Genomic DNA, 25,583 nt, shown 5'->3' on the forward strand with positions numbered 1-25,583 from the left:
ATCTTTAGAAGACCAGTTTGATGCAATGTGCGGCATATGGTCTGAGCACTGACAGGCTGACCCCCCACCCCTTCAATCTCTGCAGCAATGCTGGCAGCACTCATACGTCTATTTCCCAAAGAAAAGCTCTGGATTTGATGCTGAGCACGTGCACTCAACTTCTTTGGTCGACCATGGCGTGGCCTATTCTGAGTGGAACCTGTCCTGTGAAACTGCTGTATGGTCTTGCCCACCGTGCTGCAGCTCAGTTTCAGGGTCTTGACAATCTTCTTATAGCCTAGGCCAACTTTATGTAGAGCAACAATTCTTTTTTTCAGATCCTCAGAGAGTTATTTGCCATGAGGTGCCATGTTGAACTTCAAGTGACCAGTATGAGAGAGTGTGAGAGCGATAACAACAAATGTAACACACCTGCTCCCCATTCACACCTGAGACCTTGTAACACTAATGAGTCACATGACACTGGGAGGGAAAATGGCTAATTGGGCCCAATTTGGACAGGGGTGTACTCACTTTTTTGCCAATGGTTTAGACATTAATGGCTGTGTGTTGCGTTATTTTAAGGGGACAGCAAATTTACACTGTTAAACAGGGTACTTATATGTTTATATATGTATTTACAGACATATATACACATAAAAACAAACAAATACATATGTACACATTTGTAGAAATAAATATAAGTGCATTGGAGCCCTTTACAGTCAAGTAGATGAAAACATGCAAAAACATATTTATGCAATATTTATATTTCATCTCAATCTTGCAGTCCTCAACTCCTGTTTCTCAACCTCCTACCCTTCTAGATTGTAAGTTCCCACAGGAATAGGACCCTCAATTCCTCCTGTATGTGTTTTTAAATTTTGTCCTGCTCTTACAAGTTTTATATTATTGTCTTATTTAAATGAACTGTATCCATGGACAGCGTTGCGGAATAGGATGGCACTTCATAAATAAAGTATAATAATAATAATAATAAAGTGTTATACTCTGTATTTAATGTAAATATTTCACATTCCAATGTTAGTAGAGGTTAGAGTGCTTTACCTTGACAACCCCAGACAATTGTTTTGGCCTTTTGTGGGCCTTGTCAGTGAAGTTCAGCCACATTCTTCTAAGCACACTGGGCAAGGAGTCCATGTGGCATATTTAACAAAGGTCTGGTGGACCTGATCCAACAGTGCGGATCAGGTCCGACAGACCTCGCTGAATGCGGAGAGCAATACGCTCTCCGTATTCAGCATTGCACCAGCAGCTCTTGTGAGCTGCTGGTGCAACGCCGCCCCCTGCAGATTCACGGCCAATCGTCCGCCAACAGGGGGTGTCAATCAACCCGATCATAGTCGATCGGGTTCAATTGCAGCAATGTCTGTCCGGCTGCTCAGAGCAGGCAGACATGTTATGCAGCAGCGGTCTTTAGACAGCTGCTTCATAACTGCTGTTTCTGGCTAGCCTGCAGGCTCGCCAGAAACACGGGCCCTCAAGATCCATCTGGAGCTTGATAAATGGGCCCCATAGTCTGGTTTCCTCCATCACCTTTGGGGAGACCTCCCCAGGGTCATATATAGGTATAGATATATATATATATATTTTACTAAAACAACATCATATATATATATATATATATATATATATCATTTGTGTTTATGAATAAATAGAAAATACTATTCTATGTGAAGAACGTTGGAGTATGAAATATTATTTTTTCATATCAGGTTAGCGCACTTGGATAAACGTGATTGGGTTTTCGCACAAGTAAGGGTGTTTTTCAACCTTTCACGCTTCATATATGTCTGTAAATACATATACACATATCTATACTATTATCGCGTTTGTAAAGCATCTGTTGCTGTCGCCAGTTGCGCACGCATCCTCAAAGGAATGTTGGCTGTATAACCTTTGGTGGATTCTTTCACCACCCTGCCTTTTTCGGAATCCTCCTGGATGCAGTGTAGGCAAACCCAAAGCCTAAAAAAAAAAAAAAAAACATGCAACCGCCCGCACAAATTAATAATGTATACCGCCTGCAAGAACAAAATAAAAAACACGTAACCGTCCGCACAAAGTATAACAAAAAAACCTAACCTCCCGCACAAAGTATTAAAAAACACTTAAACCGCAAACCCCCACATCGCAAAATAATAAAGTAATTAACCACTAATCCGCAAATAACATAATTACCCCCTAAACCGACAAACCCCCACATCACAATAAACCTAATTAACCTATTAACCCTTAAAACGCCAAAAAGACACATCGCAATAAACCTATTTAACCTATTAACTTCTAAACCCCCACCTTCCCCCACAATGCAAATAATTAAATTCATTACTAAGGCCCCTAACCAAACACCCCATAAATTAACCCCAATACTAAGTTACACTTAAATAAAACCTAACATTAAATTACAAAATAAATAATCTAAAATAAAAAAATTAAAACTCTGAAATTACAGAAACAAATAAACAAAATTATCAAAGATATAAAATATTAAACCTAATCCTTATGAAAAAAAGCCCCCCAAAATAAAAACAGTTCCTAATCTAAACTAAACTACCCATAACCCTTAAAATGGCTTTTTGTGGGGCATTGCCCTAAGTTAAACAGCTCTTTTATGTTTAAAAAAAAGTCCCCCCTAACATTAAAAACTCCCCACCCACCAAATCCCAAAAGGAAAAACCTAATATTAAAAAAACTAAACTACCCATTGCCCCTAAAGGGGCATTTGTATGGGCAATACCTTTAAATGGGCATTCTGCTCTTTTACTGCCATTAAAAGGGCATTCAGCTCTTTTACAGCCCATTAAATCCTTAATCTTAAAAATAAAATAAAAATAAAATCCTTAAACGAAGCCCAAAATAGGTACTCACCATTCCTGAAGTCCAGCGGAGAAGGTCTTCTTCCAGGCGGCTTCATCATCTTTTATCTTCATCCAGAGCAAAGGCGGCACGGAACGGAGGTGTGGAGCTGGCTTCTCCGATGCACGTAATCTCAGTGGCGGTCCTCAGTGGCGGTTCTCATCGGCAATCCTCAACAGAGGTCCTCAGCGGCGGTCTTCAGTGGTGGCTGTCCTCAGCGGCATGAAGGCTCATTTTCATGCGATCGTCCATCGCACACTGGAGATTGATTGCAAGGTACCCCATTTTTATTGGGGTACCTTGCATTCCTATTGGCTGAAATTTTGAAATCAGCCAATAGGATGAGAGCTGCTGAAATCCTATTGGCTGATTTAACAGCCAATAGGATTTAAGTAGCTCTAATCCTATTGGCTGATTTAAACATTCCAGCCAATAGGAATGCAAGGTACCCCAAATTGAATGTGGTACCTTGCATTTAATTTTCAGTGTGTGATGGACATCGAATGAAGAGCAGCCTCCACGCCACCGAGGATCGTCACCTCACCGCTGAGGACCGCACATCGCTGAAGACAGTTCTGTACTTCCGCTCCGCGCCTTCTTCACACAGGATGAAGATAGAAGATGAAGGAGCCGCCTGGAAGAAGACCTTTTCTGCCGGACTTCAGGAACGGTGAGTACCTATTTGGGATTTTTTTTAATTATTATTACTATTTTATTTTTAAGATTAGGGATTTAATGGGCTGTATATATATATACAGTATCTCACAAAAGTGAGTAGACCCCTCACATTTTTGTAAATATTTTATTATATATTTTCATTTGACAACACTGAAGAAATGACATTTTTCTACAATGTAAAGTAGTGAGTGTACAGCCTCTATAACAAAGTACATTTGTTTGCCCCTCAAAATAACTCAACACACAGCCATTCATGTCTAAACCGTTGGCAACAAAAGTGAGTACACCACCTAGGTGGAAATGTCCAAATTAGGCCCAAAGTTTCAATATTTTGTGTGGCCACTATTATTTTCCAGCACTACCTTAACCCTCCTGGGCATGGAGATCACCAGAGCTTCACAGGTTGCCACTGGAGTCCTCTTTCACTCCTCCATGACAACATCACGGAGCACTCTCCCACCTTCTGTTTGAGGATGCCCCACAGATGATAAATAGGGTTTAGGTCTGGAAACATGCTTGACCAGTCCATCACCTTTACCTTCATCTTCTTTAGCAAGGCAGTGGTCATCTTGGAGGTGTTTGTGGTCGTTATCATGTTGGAACACTGCCCTGCGGCCCAGTCTCCGAAGGGAGGGGATCATGCTCTGCTTCAGTATGTCACAGTACATGTTGGCAATGAACTGTAGCTCCCCAGTGCCGGCAGCACTCATACAGGCCCAGACCACGACAATCCCACCACCATGCTTGACTGTAGGCAAGACAAACTTGTCTTTGTACTCCTCACCTGGTTGCCGCCACACACGCTTGACACCCTCTGAACCAAATAAATTAACTTTGTCTCATCAGACCACAGGACATGGTTCCAGTAATCCATGTCCTTAGTCTGCTTGTCTTTAGCAAACTGTTTGCAGGTTTTATTGTGCATCATCTTTAGAAGAGGCTTCCTTCTGGGACAACAGCCATGCAGACTAATTTGATGCAGTGGCCTCTAGTTATCAAGCTCCGTACGAACCTGCCATCGCCGGCCTCAATACGCCTGCCTAAGCTCGCCTCACATTGCCGCCGCAGACCTGAATACGTTTGCCAAAGTTATCAAAAAAGCTGTCAAAAAGCCGCGCACCAAGTACGGGGCGATGAGCAGCGGACTGTGATAGATATCACTCATCCGATCTCGCTGCTCTTCGGCTTTTTCCCAGCTTTATTGATAAGTTGTCACTAAGCACCCACACAATACTATACTGTTCTACCCCCTATACCGGCGCCCCCAGAGCCCCCCGCAACTAAATAAAGTTATTAACCCCTAAACCGCTACTCCTAGACCCCGCCGCAACTATAATAAATGTATCAACCCCTAAACCGGCGCTCCTAGACCCCGCCACAACTATAATAAATGTATTAACCACTAAACCGCCGCTCCCGGACCCTGCCGCCACCTACATTATACCTATTAACCCCTTTCCTGCCCCCCTATACCGCCACCACCTATAATAAATTTATTAACCCCTATCCTGCGGATCCCGCACCCCGCCACAACTAAATAAATTGTTAAACCCCTAAACCGCCGCTCCCGGACCCCGCCTCCACCTATATTAAACTTATTAACCCCTAATCTGCCCCCCTACACCGTCGCCACCTATATTAAATTAATTAACCCCTATCCTGCCCCCCTATACCGCCGCAACCTATAATAAAATTATTAACCCCTAAACCTAAGTCTAACCCTAACACCCCCCTAACTTAAATATTAATTAAATAAATCTAAATATCCATCCAGAGCGGAGCCTTCTTCAAACGAGCCGATGCGGAGCCATCCTCTTCCAACAACGCCTACCCGACGAATGGATATTCCTTTAAGTGACGTTATCCAAGATGGTGTCCCTTGAATTCCGATTGGCTGATAGGATTCTATCAGCCAATCGGAATTAAGGTAGGAAAAATCTGATTGGCTGATGCAATCAGCCAATCAGATTGAGCTCGCATTCTATTGGCTGATCAGAACAGCCAATAGAATGCAAGCTCAATCTGATTGGCTGATTGGATCAGCCAATCAGATTGAACTTGAATCTGATTGGCTGATTGCATCAGCCAATCAGATTTTTCCTACCTTAATTCCGATTGGCTGATAGAATCCTATCAGCCAATCGGAATTCGAGGGACACCATCTTGGATGACGTCACTTAAAGAAATATCCATTCGTCGGGTAGGCGTCAATGGAAGAGGATGGCTCTGCGTCGGCTCGTTTGAAGAAGGCTCCGCTCCGCTCCGGATGGATGAAGATTGAAGATGCCGCATGGATGAAGACTTCTATCAGATGGAAGACCTCTTCAGCGCCCCTTGGATGATGACTTTGGCTGCTGCGGATGTCCTCTTCTGTTCCATCGGTGGTCGGCTGGCTGAAGACGACTCAAGGTAGGGAGATCTTCAGGGGGTTAGTGTTAGGTTTTTTTAAGGGGGGTTTGGGTGGGTTAGAGTAGGGGTATGTGGGTGGTGGGTTTTAATGTTGGTGGGGGGGTTGTATTTTTTTTTACATGGAAAAGAGCTGATTACTTTGGGGCATGCCCCGCAAAAGGACCTTTTAAGGGCTGGTAATAGAGCTGTTAACTTTTGTAATTTAGAATAGGGAAGGGCATTTTTTTATTTTGGGGGGCTTTGTTATTTTATTAGGGGGCTTAGATTAGGTGTAATTAGTTTAAAAATCTTGTAATATTTTTTTATTTTTTGTAACTTAGTTTTTTTTTTTGTACTTTAGTTAGTTTATTTAATTGTATTTAATTGTAGGTATTTGTAGTTAATTAATTTAATTTATTTAATGATAGTGTAGTGTTAGGTTTAATTGTAACTTAGGTTAGGATTTATTTTACAGGTAATTTTGTATTTTTTTTAGCTAGGTAGTTATTAAATATTTAATAACTATTTAATAACTATTTTACCTAGTTAAAATAAATACAAAGTTACCTGTAAAATAAATATAAATCCTAAAATAGCTACAATGTATTTATTAATTACAGTTAAGTATTTAGTTTTAAATAGGAATAATTTAGTTAATGATAGTGTAGTGTTAGGTGTAATTGTAACTTATGTTAGTTTTTATTTTACAGGTAAATTTGACTTTATTTTATCTAGGTAGCTATTAAATAGTTAATAACTATTTAATAGCTTTTGTACCTAGTTAAAATAAATTGAAATTGCCAGTAAAATAAAAATAAATCCTAAAATAGCTACAATATAATTATTAGTTAGATTGTAGCTCTATTAGGGTTTATTTTAAAGGTAAGTATTTAGTTTTAAATAGAATTAATATAGTTAATAAGAATAATATTTATTTAGATGTATTTAATTAATGTTTAAGTTAGGGGGGTGTTAGGGTTAGGGTTAGACTTAGTTTTAGGGGTTAATAATTTTATTAAAGTGGCGGCGGTGTAGGTGGGCAGGATAGGAGTTAATAGGTATTATGTAGGTGGCGGCAGGGTCCTGGAGTGGCGGTTTAGTGGTTAACATATTTATTATAGTTGCGGTGCGGTCCGGGATCGGCGGTTTAGGGGTTAACATATTTATTATAGTTGCGGCGGGGTTCGGGAGCGGCGGTTTAGGGGCTATCATGTTTAATATAGGTGGCGGCAGTGTAGGGGGGCAGATTAGGGGTGTTTAGACTTGGGGTACATGTTAGGGTATTAGGTGTACACACTTCCCATAGGAATCAATGGGATGTCGGGCAGCAGCAAACATGAACATGTAGCAAAGTGTCATTTATTCAGTGTTGTCACATGAAAAGATATAATAAAATATTTACAAAAATGTGAGGGGTGTACTCACTTTTGTGAGATACGGTATATATATATATATTGGCTAGAATATGCTAGATCCACTCTGATTGGATTACTTACTGGTTTTAAACTGTGCTTAGTGAACTTAACCCTATCCCTGACAAAGTGCTGTAATGGCACGGAACATGTTGGATTAGGTTGGATTTCAGCAACACATCCAAAAATGACAATTCTGTAGCTGAGCTGTTATGAGTACATTTTAAATTCATATCATTGCTATTTATGTAATTCATGAATTCCTAAAGTTGTTCAGTATTTCCCTTCTAGACTAATAGTAGGTTGTGTATATATACTTAAAATAGGCGTTTATATGTTTTTTTAAGGGATTAGTGTCAGAGTAAATTCTTATTAATTCAAAGAAGCTTAAATACAGATTGGCATAGGAGGGGGAAAGTCTTGCCCCCATCACTGTTCCACATTTTTGTACATAGAATTTTCCCATGAACAGTAAATAATTATGTGTCAGGAGGTTTCCTGTAGCTTCAATTACAAATCCCACACATTCTGCATCAATGTTAGCCAAAATTTTCACCCTTTGTTGTAGGGCAAAAAGTCCCTGAACAAGTGGGATGCAAAAATAAAGTGTGTATACATCAATTGAAACCAGGATACATTCCTCATCAACAGATATCTCATCTAGACAAAAATGAACAGTACTCATTCACCTCTTGATAAAGCCCGACCGAGGTTCGGGGGAAACGCGTCGAGGAAAAGGACACTGCTCCTGGTCTTTCTGTGTGGACGGTCATTGCGGTATTGCAGAAGGGCAGTCCGGACGCCTTGTATTTACCGGGACCGGTGAATAGAAACTGTTTGTCATCTTTGTTCCAGTGCACACAAAGACATTTTAAATCTACAGGCTCATTTTGTTTTCAATCCAGTAAGTGCAACATTGTTAGTTGCGTGTGTTTTATACTAATAAATCTTCACTTGAATCGTGCCCTCATGCCCTGGTGGAGGCATAGTTATACAGCGTAGAGAAGATTATACAAAAGAAGCGAATAATATTTTAAATGATCTTAATACCTACAAATTACTATCATGGGACCCAACTCAAAATTTTATTAAATAATTAAATAAGATTTTGAATAAGGCTAAGGAAGATGGTATATTGAATAACGATGAATTTAAATTTTTAAGTAGTCAACAGCCAAATATTTCAATATTTTACCACTTCCCTAAAGTCCATAAGGACCCTCTTAATCCCCCAGGGAGGCTTATAATTTCAGGGTTGGGTTCCATCAGTGAGAACCTCTCTAAATATGTTGACTATTATCTCCAGCCCCTGGTGAAAAATATATGAATATAAATATGAAGGTATAAAGTGGGAAAAGGATATGTGGTGGATAAGCTGCAATGTGTCGTCCCTTTACACCTGTATTCCCCATGATAAGGGACTAGAGAAAGTTAAGGAAGAATTAGACAACTGGCAAATCCCATCACATCATACTAATTTTTTGGTAGAGTGTATGAAGTTTATTCTTAAACACAACTATTTTATTTTTTAACATAAATTTTACCTCAGACGCAGGGAACAGCAATGGGGACGACCTTCGCCCCCTCATATGCCAACTTGTATGTAAATGCCTTCGAACACGAATTTATTTGGAACAATAATCCTTTTATTAATAATATAATTAAATATGGAAGGTATATAGATGATGTTTTAATTTTGTGGAAAGGGGATGAGATATCAATTGATAGTTTTATAAATTTTATTAATAATAATGATTACAATTTAAAATTCACTAAAGCCTATTCCAATACTCAAATCGAATTTCTGGACCTAATTTTATATAAAGATAAAGACAGTAAAATTGCAGTTAGAAATTTTAGTAAAACAACAGATAGGAACAGCTTCATCCAAGCTAAAAGTGCACACAAGAGAAGCTGGATCCAAAATGTCCCATATAGCCAGTTTTTATGTTTAAGAAGAAACTGCACATATCTGAAGGATTTTACAGTAGAAGCCGAGATCTTGGCAAATACATTTTTAGAAAAGGGATATAGTAAGGAGGTCATTAACCAAGCCAGGGATAAAGCTCTCGTAAAAGAAAGAAGCTCACTCTTCATTAAGGAAGATAGACATAGAGATCAACCTATTGGTACTAGAGTGCATAATGAGCTAATGACAACCGTTTCAGCTAATACTAAACCCATTAGGTTTATCACCACCTATAATGAGGGGTCTAAAAAACTTGAAAAGATCATTCAGAAACACTGGCCTCTTCTAGTGAGAGATCCCTTATTGAGGTCCAGATTAAATGAGAAACCAGTGTTTACATATAAGAAGGGTAAAAGTCTCAAAAATATATTGGCACCCAGCAAATTGAGAGACACTAAACAGCAGAGAGGTGTCAATATTTCTATCACTGATAATTGGTTAACCACATGGCAAGGTACCTTTAAATGTGGTAAAGCTAGGTGCAACATGTGTGCACATGTAGATAAATCTCCCACTTTCTCTAACTCTGAGTTGACAGAAACTTTCAATATTTCAGGTAGAAAAAATTGTGACTCCACATATGTAGTCTATTTACTGCATTGTGGGTGTGGCCTACTTTATGTATGCCGCACCAAAATGAAAATTAGATGCAGAACAAATGAGCACATCTACAACATCAAAGAGAAGCTTCTGACACATAGTGTATCAAAACATTTCCTAGAACACCATGGCAGTAATCCAAAGTCACTGAAAGTACAAGTGATAGATTGGGTCCCACCAAATAAACCAAATAGATTATTAGATTTAAGAAGACTGGAAACAAAATGGATCTACAAGTTAAAGACACTACAACCACTAGGGTTGAATATAGATATAGATATAGCTGCATATATGTAATTTGTAAATGGATACAATAAGAATTATTTATACACTCATTTTGTTATGTTATATTATTCTAAAGACCCATTGCCATTGGTTTGGTAATAAAACAATGGCCTCATATTTAGATCCCATGAAATGAAATCTAGGGTATTTTATCTATATGTTACTCTTAATTAGAATTTTTAGATATATCAATTTTATTTTATATATATTTATCAATTTATATGAATTTTTTAGGTGATCTTATCAATTTTATTATTTTTATTACATTGGTAAAATCTTAAGATAATTTTTTAATATAGTTATAAGAGTTTTTTATTGCTTACAATTGGGGTTATATTGTTTTAAGGTTTGATGTGATGCCTCTCTTTTTATATATGAGTAATGTATGTATTTTTCGGATAGTATTTATTGGCTAGTTATGTCTAAGATATAATAAATAATTCAGAGGTCTATAATAGGTATGTAGATAGAGTAGTCTAATTATGTTAGTGAGATGCATATGGTAGTTATCCATCCGCGTACTGTTTGAGACAATCTTTTTTCTATGAATTTATTCATAACCCATATCGGAGATTTTGCCTCTTCATAAAATCATATATGTATATTGATCACAAGAAATTAATTAAGTGAAGTTTTAGCCCTCATGACAATCACTGTTAGCAAATAGAAGCAAGAATATGACTGCTGGTATCAGGGAATGTAGCCCCATTGAATCGTATCTGTTTGAAATTCAGTATGTAACAATATGGTTAAGATGCGTATATTGTTTGCAACATTGTATCCCCACGATATTAGGCCATAAAGTTATTTTGTAAGGGATAATCTGCACAAGAAATGTTTACAATTTTTTCCTTTTGTCTGCTACAAACTTTCTACCAATCAAATGGGCAGGATATAACACACCCACGGCAGGCCCTGAGGGGTGTGTTTGTCAAATATGGACATTTAAAAAGTTGAAGAGCGCCAAAAATGAACAGTACTCATTCACCTCTTGATAAAGCCCGACCGAGGTTCGGGGGAAACGCATCGAGGAAAAGGACACTGCTCCTGGTCTTTCTGTGTGGACGGTCATTGCGGTATTGCAGAAGGGCAGTCCGGATGCCTTGTATTTACCAGGACCGGTGAATAGGAAATGTTTGTCATCTTTGTTCCAGCGCACACAAAGACATTTTAAATCTACAGGCTCATTTTGTTTTTAATCCAGTAAGTGCAACATTGTTAGTTGCGTGTGTTTTATACTAATAAATCTTCACTTGAATCGTGCCCTGGTACGCTTCTGTTTCTTTTTCTGTTACAAGATATCTCATCTAACATTTTAAGAAGATGTTTAGTACGAACAACCTTAAGTTTTCCTGCTGTTGTTTTAGTAATAAAACATCAATATACTGACTGATTGAGGAAAGTGCTTAGTTCTTTTTGGAATGTAATAGTAGGATTGAAACTAAATTGGCAATAGAAAAAATAGGAGCAGCTCTAAAAAGCTTAAAGATAACTACAACCATTGTTTAAGTGAATATATATATATATATATATATATATATATATATATATATATATATATATATATATAAATCCAAAAGCAAAAAAGGCACTCACTGTTCATAATAAAATATAACTTTTAATAAGCCAAGTTTAAAACGACATAACGTTTCGGTGTTAACATAACACCTTTGTCAAATGTCAAAAATAGTTATAGACAACTTAATGCCCAACCACTCACCTATCATACCTTAACACCCATTACCTTAAATACAGTTACACTTGGCGCTCCTGTACGCTGATCTGCCCTGTGCGCAATGACGTCATGACGTTGCTGCGTTACGTAACGTGACCACATGGTGTCACGTCGCCCAGTCAGGTTGCCATAGCAACCAGTAAACAATACCACCGTGGCTATATCGGGCTAGTAAATCCCGATTCCAAAAGCAAATGGGCATAACGGCCCATCAATAACATACTAGGCACTATACATTGGTCTGTAGTTACCAACCACAGCAACCCATGTTGCTCACAGTGAAAATCATGCGACAGGGGCGCAAATCATTAAAAAATATATAATCCCGTGTAATTACAGTTTAAAAAATGATCAATCATGAATAGCAGGGACATATGAGCGATGCATTGGTCTAATAACGGCAAATCTGCATGGATTGAATCAGAACCAATCCAATTCATCTGCCTAAGATATATATCTCCCCCACTATTTTTTCTGCATTCTAACCACATTAATTCTTGCCTCCTGGAGCATGATCAGAAACCCGTAAGGACCCACTAGGATGAAAATCCATGTGAATAGTTCTGGGTGACTTAGTATGCATCCATTACTGGTAGGTACTGTTAAAGATTTATTTGTTGTAGAACGGTCCAAAGTCAAGGACAGTGTTCAGCCCCCTAGGGACCAGAGTGTCCAGCGTATGGATCCATTTTGTTTCCACTTGTAGCAACCAGTTGTCCCTATCACCACCCCTTCTTAATGGTGGTACATGGTCGATTAACATTGACCTCAGGCTTGATAGGCTATGATTACATTCAGCAAAGTGCCTGGCGACTGGTTGTTCCGATTCCCCCTTTTTTAGTGCCTCACGTATTGCACAGCGGTGGTTAGCCATCCTGTCCCTGAAACTTGTTATGGTTTTACCAATATAAACCAGAGAACATGGACAGACTAACATATAGATGACATATGTGCTAGTGCATGTTAGTCTGTGACGGATGGTAAACCACCTATTCGTGTGCGGATGCTGGAATGTCTGGCCCCTCATCATGGTATTGCAAGTAGTACAATTACCACATGTGTAGCATCCATTCTTGGACGTCTTCAGCCAGTTATCCTTCTGGTAGCATCTGACCGGATCAGTCTTCACCAGTACATTACGCAAATTTTCAGCCCTGCGGTACACCATCCTCGGTGGTTGCATTCTGTTAAAAGGGAGAGTTGGATCCGTTTCCAGGATCGGCCAATTTTTCTGAGCCGATTTCCTAAGTATGTCACTAGTTGGAGTATAAGTGGTCACGAAATTAAGCCTTTCAGTATCCATTTTAGGCTTATCATGTCCTTTACACTTGGGGTCTTTTAATAATTCCTCCTTGACTTTTCTGACTGTTCCTTTGTCATAGCCTCTTGCTACTAGCTTGTCTTCCATAATGGTTAGTTGATCAATCATAGTGGGTACCTCACTATTATTACGAATGACCCGCATCAGCTGAGAGGTGATAATCCCCATTTTCTGATGTCTGGGATGGAAACTCCTTGCTTCTAACAAAGAATTGCGATCGGTTGGCTTCGTATATAACGAAGTGCCAAATGAGCAACCATCCTCAGACATAATTTTATATATGTTAAGATCCAGGAAATGTATGGTCTCATTACTAAATTCTAACTTGAACCTTATGGGACTGTCCATGGTGTTCAAACATGTCACCCACTCCTGTAGTTCCTCTTTGCTACCCCCCCATACCAGAAGGACATCATCGATGTACCGTGCATAGTATCTGATATGGGGATGAGCAAATGGTCTCATTAGAGTCTGTTCATACCAGGCCATATATAGATTGGCATATGTGGGTGCCATGTTTGAACCCATGGCCGTCCCTGACACCTGTAAAAAGTAACCATTCTCGAACTTAAAAAAGTTTTTCTCTAAGCACAAGGTAAGTAGTTCGCATAGGAATTCAATGGGAGGACCTTCATACAGGGGGTTCCCAGTCACCATGGACCTGACAGCCGCCACACCGCCCCCATGGGGAATAGAGGTGTAGAGGCTGTCCACATCCATGGTAACCAGGATATCCTCCTTCTGTAATGTGGTATAGTCCCTTAGGACATTCAATAAACTCGGTGAATCCTGCAAATATGCTGGTGTTCCTTTAACCACCGGTTGAAGGTAGAAGTCTATATAGATGGCCAGATTGCATAGCAAGGAGTCCCTGGCAGACAAGGAGGAATTGTTAAAAGACCCCAAGTGTAAAGGACATGATAAGCCTAAAATGGATACTGAAAGGCTTAATTTCGTGACCACTTATACTCCAACTAGTGACATACTTAGGAAATCGGCTCAGAAAAATTGGCCGATCCTGGAAACGGATTCAACTCTCCCTTTTAACAGAATGCAACCACCGAGGATGGTGTACCGCAGGGCTGAAAATTTGCGTGATGTACTGGTGAAGACTGATCCAGTCAGATGCTACCAGAAGGATAACTGGCTGAAGACGTCCAAGAATGGATGCTACACATATGGTAATTGTACTACTTGCAATACCATGATGAGGGGCCAGACATTCCAGCATCCGCACACGAATAGGCGGTTTACCATCCGTCACAGACTAACATGCACTAGCACATATGTCATCTATATGTTAGTCTGTCCATGTTCTCTGGTTTATATTGGTAAAACCATAACAAGTTTCAGGGACAGGATGGCTAACCACCAGTGTGCAATACGTGAGGCACTAAAAAAGGGGGAATCGGAACAACCGGTCGCCAGGCACTTTGCTGAATGTAATCATAGCCTATCAAGCCTGAGGTCAATGTTAATCGACCATGTACCACCATTAAGAAGGGGTGGTGATAGGGACAACCGGTTGCTACAAGTAGAAACGAAATGGATCCATACGCTGGACACTCTGGTCCCTAGGGGGCTGAACACTGTCCTTGACTTTGGACCGTTCTACAACAAATAAATCTTCAACAGTACCTACCAGTAATGGATGCATACTAAGTCACCCAGAACTATTCACATGGATTTTCATCCTAGTGGGTCCTTACGGGTTTCTGATCATGCTCCAGGAGGCAAGAATTAATGTGGTTAGAATGCAGAAAAAATAGTGGGGGAGATATATATCTTAGGCAGATGAATTGGATTGGTTCTGATTCAATCCATGCAGATTTGCCGTTATTAGACCAATGCATCGCTCATATGTCCCTGCTATTCATGATTGATCGTTTTTTAAACTGTAATTACACGGGATTATATATTTTTTAATGATTTGCGCCCCTGTCGCATGATTTTCACTGTGAGCAACATGGGTTGCTGTGGTTGGTAACTACAGACCAATGTATAGTGCCTAGTATGTTATTGATGGGCCGTTATGCCCATTTGCTTTTGGAATCGGGATTTACTAGCCCGATATAGCCACGGTGGTATTGTTTACCGGTAGCTATGGCAACCTGACTGGGCGACGTGACACCATGTGGTCACGTTACGTAACGCAGCAACGTCATGACGTCATTGCGCACAGGGCAGATCAGCGTACAGGAGCGCCAAGTGTAACTGTATTTAAGGTAATGGGTGTTAAGGTATGATAGGTGAGTGGTTGGGCATTAAGTTGTCTATAACTATTTTTGACATTTGACAAAGGTGTTATGTGAACACCGAAACGTTATGTCGTTTTAAACTTGGCTTATTAAAAGTTATATTTTATTATGAACAGTGAGTGCCTTTTTTGCTTTTGGATTTATGGACTTTAATTTAAGTGCACCCTGACTGCTGTATTATCGTTTGATGTGCTGATCTGTTCTTGGGACTTTATATATATATGGAAATCAGGAGACAGCACTCACTGGTCTTGACAATACTGGATTTATTCAGTGACGTTTCGGGGAATACACCCCTTCATCAGACCAGAGTACATAGAATGAAGCAAACATTTATACTGTTCCATAAGACCCTCCCCCAGTGTGAAATTGCGCCAAAATTGTTGCCATGGCAACCACCAAGTGTCAACAAACCCCATACAAATGAAAAACAAATGAATTAAAAAAACAAAATATACCACAATATACCAAATAAGTGAACATTGCAACCATGTACATATACAGAGCAAGGGGGAATCATAATGCAAACAGTAGATACAATTAAAGATCAAACAGAATATCAATAGAAAAAAGTATTCAGCATAGATAGATGTTATGGATGGGCAGCAGTTAACAGGACCAATGAGCAATGCTTAGATTAAACATTTCATTACAGGCTTATACTGAGCAAGCAATATATACATATACAGGGCATACTATCCCCATCATACAGGCAGGTAGACAAGATAGCGGAACGACTATAAGTAGAAATCACACTGCAGGCCTACATTAGCATACATTAGCAGGGGGTGTCCAAGGTATATGTATGGGGCTTATCTCATTAGTATCAATGTAGCGCTGGCAGGAAGAGGGGCTATCAAGGCACATGAACATGGAGTAACCAGTAAAACACTCTATGTATACAGATAAGGAGAAGATAAATACCTGATGGGTTTAGAGGGATATAGCTCCGCGGAGAGTTGTGTGTGTTACCGGAGATACAATAAGCTTGGAGTACTGCACATGCGTATCACAATTAAGCAACGCCCCTAAGGCTATCGCTATGTGAAAGTTAATTGGTTAGAGGAGACAAGCCCCTATGTTGTCAACAGGCAACAAACAGCTAAAGACAGCAGCAAGAGCAGCTGGAAAAAGAGATCACTGGATACGCATAGCCAGAGATTGTAAGGAACACCCTTACACGGTGTAAAAATTCATATGGGGAAAGTAAAAATTCATATGGGGAAAGTAAAAATAACTCATATGGGGAAAGTAAAAATCTGCTATATATAGCACAGACACAGTCCCTAACACGGTCAAATGCAGGAATATTGAGCTAATCAATAGTTGGTAGATCCATTAGCACTGGATGGTAAACGGAAGAATTAATCAAGGGGGCATATTGTACAGAAGAATACATGCACAGTGGATAAAAAAGTACATGTATAGTATATCAAAAAAGCAAATTTTGAGTTTACAAAAAGCCAAATTTGATTAAAAAATAAACAATTAACCTATTGTATTAAAACAAGGGTGGAAAAAGGCACACACAACACAACTCAAGGGATCGCTATGTATACTCCAAATGCATAAAAAATACACAAAAGATATATATAAGATATAAGATATAGTATGCGGTCATATCCAAATGTCCAATGGCTAAATACACAATGTAAGGCAACCTCCGTTATATGACACACCAAAAAAATTTTTAAACAGGTATTCATATAAACAAACCCAATAGATAGCAGGTATATACATAGACATAGAATTCAATGTCAAATGCCCACGTTTGGGTCTTAAGGATGAAACCAGGTAATCAATGTCCACAATATCCAAAAGCAATGGAGAACATCAGAAAGTCAAAAAATAAGTCAAATGATAAGTAAACCACAATTGTTTCTGTGAACTAACCACAGAGAGTAAACACAGTGTTTACAGGGAACAAAAAGGTGGTACCTGTGTCTTCAGATGTCACAAGAAGCAATGCCAGTCGATACTCATGTTAAAGCCGTGTGGGTGGACTGTGTTCAATTTATAAATCCATTCAGCCTCTCTACGGAGTAGTAGCTTGTCACGGTCCCCCCCGTGGTTTAGCGGTGGGATGTGGTCAATCAGCTTGAACCTAAGATACCGTGTGGCCCATCTCCAAAAAGTGCCTGGCAACGGGTTGGTCACTCTTCCCCTTATCGATGGCTGCTCGTATCGCACTTCTGTGATTCGCCATCCTCTTTTTTATGTCATCAGAAGTTTTTCCAATGTAGAATAAACCACAATTGCAGTTTAGCATGTATATCACATATTGTGTGGTACACGTAAGGTAATGTTTAATTTTAAACAACTCATTTGTGTGAGGATGTCGGAATTGACTGCCTTGGAGCATTGAATTGCACGTCACACAACTGGGGCACTTGAATGATCCTTTTTTAGTGGGTCAGGTTTTTTTACTGTAACTGTTAATGGGGTCAGTTTTCATCAGTATGTCTTTTAAATTCCTCCCTCTCTTGTAACCAATTCTTGGAGGGCCATACCCATGGTATGGTAATGATGCATCTGATTCAATTATGTCCCATTTCTCTTTCAATGTCATACCCAGTGTCCTTGTGTCTGGGGAGTAAGTAGTGATGAAATTCATTCTGGTCTTGGGGTCCACACTCGTCCTGTTCTCTGTGATATCCTTTCTAGCTTTCTTAATCAGTTCATTATTATAGCCCCTGTTCCGGAACCTTTCCTCCATTTCATTCAGCTGGGTGTTCCTTCTGATGTCAGAAGAGTTATTTCTTGTAACCCGTAGTAGCTGCGCTTTTGGAATAGCTCGTATAACAGATCTAGGGTGGAAGCTGGAGGCATGCAGCAGTGTATTACGGTCAGTTTCTTTCTTAAACAGGGTTGTACCCAGGCCAGAGTCTTCTTTATAGATTCTTAGATCTAAAAAATCTACTTCGTTGTAGCTTGACACCTCTTTCAGTTTCACCTGGTCACCCTTTGTATTCAGGTTTCTCACCCATTCCTGGAATGATTCTGTAGTACCTCTCCACACCACGAGGATGTCATCAATGTACCTTTTATAAAAAAGTACCTGTTCATGTTCATATACCTTGAAGACATTCTCCTCCATGTGTTCCATAAAGAGATTTGCGAAGGCCGGGGCCATATTGGAGCCCATCGCCGTTCCCATCAACTGGAGGTAAAATCTCTTCTCAAATTTGAAATAGTTCATCTTCAGGCATAGAGTTAGTAAATCAATGATGAACCCAACCGGGGGTCCAATGTAGGGATGTTTTTCCAGACTACATCTTACGATATCCATACCCATTTCATGAGGTATAATAGTGTAAAGACTTGCTACATCCAAACTAGCCAGAACATCACCTGGTAGTATTTCGGTTAGTGCAGCTACGTTATGGACGACTATAAAGACAAAAAAGTTTACCAATGGACCTTAGGACCGGTTGAAAGAACATACTACCAACCCAGGAGACAAAGACGAATCAGGACCTATGGACACCGCCAGTTAAATACGGTGGACACAAGCTCAGGGTCGGACTCAGATGGCACCGTCAACCCACAACAAGAACAACAAAGCAATACAGGCACACAACCTTTTTTAGGAATTACTACCCGCTCCAGAGGCAGAGGAGAAGACCGCATGTCAGAAGGGGCGGGGTATGGAGGAAGACCACCGTACCAGCGCAGGAGGAGGAGGATGTGACAGTGAACCTGAGCCAACATACCCTGAGTGAACAAGAAATAAAGGTTCTAAAGAAGGGACTATCATTTGTACCTACTACAGCTACGAATAAATTCTCCACATACATTGATACAATGAAAGTCCAAAGACAATTGAAATTGGGGGATTACTTCCAAGGGAAAACATTTGAGGACCAGCCCCACTCATTTAAGAAACCAAGTTCATTTGATCCTCCCACTACTAATCCTAGTATAAGGACATACACGAGGATTATACAGCAAAAACTGAATGCTGGCTGCCAGATGAAGTATAGAAACAACATGACTACCTCTGAGTGGGAGGTCATAAGATCGCTTACAGCTGATGATTCAATTGTCATACGCCCGGTGGACAAAGGGGGTGCGATAGTCCTACAAGACTACAAAGACTACAAAATGGAGATTGATAAACAACTGGCAGATACTGCGACTTATATGGCACTGCCCTGCGACCCGACCATTACCTACAAAGCACAGATTGATGCCCTTATTGAACATGGGGCAGAGATGAATTGGATTGACTCAAGATTATGGGACTGGATGATTACTGACTACCCAATCAGACCAATCCTGTATACACTGCCTAAAATTCATAAACAACTGGACCATCCACCTGGGAGACCGATTGTCTCTGCCAGGGGCTCACTCCTTCAACCTCTGGCCACGTATATAGACTCCATTCTACAACCTATGGTGACTAATATGAGGTCATACCTGAGAGACTCCACTGCATTAATTAAAGACCTAGCTGCACTAACCGAAATACTACCAGGTGATGTTCTGGCTAGTTTGGATGTAGCAAGTCTTTACACTATTATACCTCATGAAATGGGTAGGGATATCATAAGACGTAGTCTGGAAAAACATCCCTACATTGGACCCCCGGTTGGGTTCATCATTGATTTACTAACTCTATGCCTGAAGATGAACTATTTCAAATTTGAGAAGAGATTTTACCTCCAGTTGATGGGAACGGCGATGGGCTCCAATATGGCCCCGGCCTTCGCAAATCTCTTTATGGAACACATGGAGGAGAATGTCTTCAAGGTATATGAACATGAACAGGTACTTTTTTTATAAAAGGTACATTGATGACATCATCGTGGTGTGGAGAGGTACTACAGAATCATTCCAGGAATGGGTGAGAAACCTGAATACAATGGGTGACCAGGTGAAACTGAAAGAGGTGTCAAGCTACAACGAAGTAGATTTTTTAGATCTAAGAATCTATAAAGAAGACTCTGGCCTGGGTACAACCCTGTTTAAGAAAGAAACTGACCGTAATACACTGCTGCATGCCTCCAGCTTCCACCCTAGATCTCTTATACGAGCTATTCCAAAAGCGCAGCTACTACGGGTTACAAGAAATAACTCTTCTGACATCAGAAGGAACACCCAGCTGAATGAAATGGAGGAAAGGTTCCGGAACAGGGGCTATAATAATGAACTGATTAAGAAAGCTAGAAAGGATATCACAGAGAAAAGGACGAGTGTGGACCCCAAGACCAGAATGAATTTAATCACTACATACTCCCCAGACACAAGGACACTGGGTATGACATTGAAAGAGAAATGGGACATAATTGAATCAGATGCATCATTACCATACCATGGGTATGGCCCTCCAAGAATTGGTTACAAGAGAGGGAGGAATTTAAAAGACATACTGATGAAAACTGACCCCATTAACAGTTACAGTAAAAAAACCCGACCCACTAAAAAAGGATCATTCAAGTGCCCCAGTTGTGTGACGTGCAATTCAATGCTCCAAGGCAGTCAATTCCGACATCCTCACACTAATGAGTTGTTTAAAATTAAACATTACCTTACGTGTACCACACAATATGTGATATACATGCTAAACTGCAATTGTGGTTTATTCTACATTGGAAAAACTTCTGATGACATAAAAAAGAGGATGGCGAATCACAGAAGTGCCATACGAGCAGCCATCGATAAGGGGAAGAGTGACCAACCCGTTGCCAGGCACTTTTTGGAGATTTCGACCACACGGTATCTGATCTTAGGTTCAAGCTGATTGACCACATCCCACCGCTAAACCGCGGGGGGGACCGTGACAAGCTACTACTCCGTAGAGAGGCTGAATGGATTTATAAATTGAACACAGTCCACCCACACGGCCTTAACATGAGTATCGACTGGCATTGCTTCTTGTGACATCTGAAGACACAGGTACCACCTTTTTGTTCCCTGTAAACACTGTGTTTACTCTCTGTGGTTAGTTCACAGAAACAATTGTGGTTTACTTATCATTTGACTTATTTTTTGACTTTCTGATGTTCTCCATTGCTTTTGGATATTGTGGACATTGATTACCTGGTTTCATCCTTAAGACCCAAACGTGGGCATTTGACATTGAATTCTTTGTCTATGTATATACCTGCTATCTATTGGGTTTGTTTATATGAATACCTGTTTAAAAAATTTTTTGGTGTGTCATATAACGGAGGTTGCCTTACATTGTGTATTTAGCCATTGGACATTTGGATATGACCGCATACTATATCTTATATCTTATATATATCTTTTGTGTATTTTTTATGCATTTGGAGTATACATAGCGATCCCTTGAGTTGTGTTGTGTGTGCCTTTTTCCACCCTTGTTTTAATACAATAGGTTAATTGTTTATTTTTTAATCAAATTTGGCTTTTTGTAAACTCAAAATTTGCTTTTTTGATATACTATACATGTACTTTTTTATCCACTGTGCATGTACTCTTCTGTACAATATGCCCCCTTGATTAATTCTTCCGTTTACCATCCAGTGCTAATGGATCTACCAACTATTGATTAGCTCAATATTCCTGCATTTGACCGTGTTAGGGACTGTGTCTGTGCTATATATAGCAGATCAGTTATTTTTACTTTCCCCATATGAGTTATTTTTACTTTCCCCATATGAATTTTTACTTTCCCCATATGAATTTTTACACCGTGTAAGGGTGTTCCTTACAATCTCTGGCTATGTGTATCCAGTGATCTCTTTTTCCAGCTGCTCTTGCTGCTGTCTTTAGCTGTTTGTTGCCTGTTGACAACATAGGGGCTTGTCTCCTCTAACCAATTAACTTTCACATAGCGATAGCCTTAGGGGCGTTGCTTAATTGCGATACGCATGTGCAGTACTCCAAGCTTATTGTATCTCCGGTAACACACACAACTCTCCACGGAGCTATATCCCTCTAAACCCATCAGGTATTTATCTTCTCCTTATCTGTATACATAGAGTGTTTTACTGGTTACTCCATGTTCATGTGCCTTGATAGCCCCTCTTCCTGCCAGCGCTACATTGATACTAATGAGATAAGCCCCATACATATACCTTGGACACCCCCTGCTAATTTATGCTAATGTAGGCCTGCAGTGTGATTTCTACTTATAGTCGTTCCTCTATCTTGTCTACCTGCCTGTATGATGGGGATAGTATGCCCTGTATATGTATATATTGCTTGCTCAGTATAAGCCTGTAATGAAATGTTTAATCTAAGCATTGCTCATTGGTCCTGTTAACTGCTGCCCATCCATAACATCTATCTATGCTGAATACTTTTTTCTATTGATATTCTGTTTGATCTTTAATTGTATCTACTGTTTGCATTATGATTCCCCCTTGCTCTGTATATGTACATGGTTGCAATGTTCACTTATTTGGTATATTGTGGTATATTTTGTTTTTTTAATTCATTTGTTTTTCATTTGTATGGGGTTTGTTGACACTTGGTGGTTGCCATGGCAACAATTTTGGCGCAATTTCACACTGGGGGAGGGTCTTATGGAACAGTATAAATGTTTGCTTCATTCTATGTACTCTGGTCTGATGAAGGGGTGTATTCCCCGAAACGTCACTGAATAAATCCAGTATTGTCAAGACCAGTGAGTGCTGTCTCCTGATTTCCATATTCTACACCATATTCTAGCACCCTGGCATTTGGAACTAAAGTGTTAGTGAGAGTGCACCTACCAATACCTGCTGTATATATATATATATATATATATATATATATATATACGTTTAATAACTAAAAATATTCTAGCATACAATGTAAAAGTACCTTAAAAACAAGATGCCATATACTCGTAATTGATTAAAAAACTTATAGTGACTGGTCACTCTATATAACAGAGTATTTAAAATGAAATCTTCTAAAATAGCCTTAAAAGTTAACTACAAATACATATGCTGGGCTACACACTTCAGTTGTCTCATTTACAAAAGATTGCAGCGTATCTCATATACACTCTTGTGTGAGATTATCAAGTTCTGGAGTTAAGTGTCCCTCCAGTGTCCATTATACACAATTGTAGTGTCTTTTGATACTGTGTTTAAAAATCTCAGTGATATGCCTTAGGTACAATTGGAACAATTTCCCTTATAACAGGTTGATGTGATAACTTGGTGATGTGACTTGACAATCAAACCCCCCACTATGCGGGTATAAAGGGAAAATGTGTAAGTGTCTTTAGAGGTAAAACATATATTGCATCTTTCCAATCATTGGTTAACTTGGTCTTGTAGTGTAAAAACACTTACTTGAATCTTCCCATATGTGTCCGTTTCTTACCCGCCTAGTTCAGTGGTTCTGTTGTGCACACTTCTGTTGTCGTATACTTCTCCACTTCTCTTTCGGGTTGCAGCGTTACCATTCTACCGGGTCTTCCTGTCACATGTGTGATTTGAACCACGTGTTATCCTCCAGTCAATCGGGGCTTCAGAAAGTCGGCTTTTTTTAGTGAGGACTCAAAGGTGCTGAGGTTAGGTTAACTCTGCGCAGAGTACAGGCTTTTATTGTCTCAATTCACTTTTGAGCAAAACGTGCCCTTAGATCAACATGTTTCACTTTTTACAAGGATTTTTCAAGATAAAGGGCTAATGTCAGTAAAGCCTTTAAATAACCTCCCCTCAGCTTTTATTGGTCTAATCCAAAGTTCTTTTAAGGAGGGATTTCCTTCTGTAGTTAAAGGTGGACACATTCCTGTTACTTCCTATTATGGTGACAATCTTATAATTTCTATAATAAAGTCTTAATTCCTCTGTTAATCCACTTCTAATTATAATGTATTTGTATCATATAGATTGTAAATGCTATACATATTCAAAATATTTGTATTAGGTAATAATTCAACTTACAAAACAAGTATATGGCATATTGATTATCTACACCATGAATTATTATTCTTATTACTGTTCATTAAAGGGGTTATTTTTTGTTTTATATAATACCAATTGATTTGTTATACTTCTACTACTAGGTACACAATCCCCAATTTTTATATCAATCCAGTTTAATATTCCTTTTAGGGGCTTTTTTTTATTTCATAATATCAGTATACCATGTGGAACATACTACTAATTACATTTATAATTTACAACTTTTTTATCTTGTCTTAGTGTACATCAAGAAATCAAAGAATTGTACTTTAAAACTTTTACGGGTACTATATCTCAGCTACAAACTCATTCTTATAAACTATAATGTATATTGTGTGTATCATGTAATTCTAATCTAATAGAAAAGGGGTCAGATCGAATTCTGAGTTTAGTCCTAACGGATACATGGTCCCCAATTTGTGAATAAGTTCAGCCTCTTTTCTCAGAATTAATTTCTGGTAATCACCCTAGATTAATTAACTGACTGCAAATCTATCAAAGAATGTGGATTTACATTTACAAAAATATGTCAAGTCCTTACCATCATATATAAAAGATACCACACATATTATCAATATGTTAGATAAGTTCCATTGGGATAAGGAATTAATTATAGCTACTGGCGATGTTACAGCACTGTACACAAATATAGACCATACATTGGGTTTGGAACAAAACAGGATTAGATGATATTGATATATTCATATTAGACAGTGTTAATTTCATTCTGACACATAACACTTTCTCATTTAACAACAAAATATTTTTACAAATAAGAGGAACAGCAATGGGTATGAGGTTTGCGCCCAGCTATGCCAAATTATTTATGGGTAAGTGGGAACAAGAATTTATACAGAACCACCCCCTGTGTGTAAACCTTGTACTGTTTATAAGATATATTGATGACATTCTTATTGTTTGGAGAGGTAGTGAGGAAAGTCTAAAGAGTTTCTTTAACGACATCAATGGGAACGCAGTTGGGATACAGTTTACATTTAATTTTAGTAAAGAAAAAATAACCTTCCTTGATTTAGACATACTCATTGAAGATGACACACTTATAACTAAGAACCATTTTAAAGATGTAGACGCAAACAACTATATACATGCTAAAGGCTGTCATCTAAAAAGATGGATTGACAACAACCCAAAAAGGAAATTTATACATATTAAAAGAAACTGTACGAAAGTTACTGACTATG

The sequence above is a fragment of the Bombina bombina genome, chromosome 3, assembly GCF_027579735.1.
Source record: "Bombina bombina isolate aBomBom1 chromosome 3, aBomBom1.pri, whole genome shotgun sequence".
Lineage (NCBI taxonomy): Eukaryota > Metazoa > Chordata > Amphibia > Anura > Bombinatoridae > Bombina > Bombina bombina.